The sequence below is a fragment of the Lactuca virosa genome, chromosome 8, assembly GCF_052849685.1.
Source record: "Lactuca virosa cultivar CGN04683 chromosome 8, Lactuca_virosa_CGN04683_v6, whole genome shotgun sequence".
Taxonomy (NCBI): domain Eukaryota; kingdom Viridiplantae; phylum Streptophyta; class Magnoliopsida; order Asterales; family Asteraceae; genus Lactuca; species Lactuca virosa.
This window is the reverse complement of record NC_136433.1, coordinates 297,498,191-297,499,288: the sequence shown is the minus strand read 5'-3', so window position 1 is coordinate 297,499,288 and position 1,098 is coordinate 297,498,191. Positions and strand designations below refer to the sequence as shown.

The following is a 1,098-nucleotide window of genomic DNA, read 5'->3' as shown; positions in this document are numbered from 1 at the left end:
TGACGACCAATGATATTCGAAGTTGGAGATTCGGTGTTGCTCAAAGTCTCACCGTGGAAGGGACTTATAAGATTTGGAAGGAGAGGAAAGTTGAGTCCAAGATTTATTGGTCCATTCAAGGTTCTTCAGTGGATTGAGAACCAAACTTTCAAGATGGAATTGCTGGAAGAACTGAATGGTATTCATAACACTTTCCATGTGTGTTATTTGAGAAAGTTTACGGGAGAAGTTCCCGATATAATTCCACTTTCGAACTTAAGGATGGGTGAAGATAAGAGGTTAATCGATGAGCCTGAAGCAATTATTGACCGTAAGACGAAGAAATTGAGAAGCAAGATGGTCGAATTAATGCTAATGCGATGGAAACATTCGAATGGGCCGAACCTCACCTGGGAAACAGAGAGTGACATGATGAGTCACTATCCACATTTGTTTGCTGATGCATGATTCCGGGACGGAATCATCCCATGGAGGAGAAAATTGTAACGCCCGCGTTTCTGGCTAAGCATTATTATAATGATGTAATAGTTAGGGTCAACAATTGTAACCTATTTTGAAGTAACGGGGAAGAATTATTTGAGTATTATGGGATTTATGTGCAACATATGTGCTTATAACGATATAATAAAATAATAATAAAAATATGTGTCAAAAATAGAATGAAAATTTGACCCAATATCTTTAAAGAAAGTTGAAGTAGTCGTGACAATGATTCTGGTGATATAAAGAACGCTGAAATCCGACTTATAACGAAGAAGTTATGACCCGTCGAAGTTTCACGACTAAACCGGCATGACGTCGCGTATCGTAAAAAGTGAATTTTTTATAAACTACTTTTTAGCCTTAGTAATCTAAAAGAAAGTCATAGTAGACGTTAAACCAAGAGCATACATAAAAAGAACGTCCAAATCTAAATTCGTTACAGGAAGTTATGATTTTTCTAAGATTTAGCATAACAGTACACAACCCGAAAATCGAATTTTAGATCAATCGATTATTACCAGAAACGACCTAAATGAGAATTGAAGATCTCGTTAATAGAAGCTCAACGATATGAAGACAGTCGAAAACGGGCGTCGGATGACAAAATTATAATTT

General features: G+C 36.5%; 1 pseudogene across 1 annotated transcript in view; it reads left to right on the top strand.

The window, feature by feature from the left end:
- Positions 1–261: 261 nt before the first annotated feature.
- LOC145131646 (uncharacterized) overlaps positions 262–1,098 on the top strand; it is a 9,161-nt pseudogene continuing 8,324 nt past the window's right edge. The window contains exon 1 of the transcript XR_013717792.1: positions 262–310. The product of XR_013717792.1 is annotated as an uncharacterized LOC145131646 (transcript). The remainder of the gene's footprint in view (positions 311–1,098) is intronic.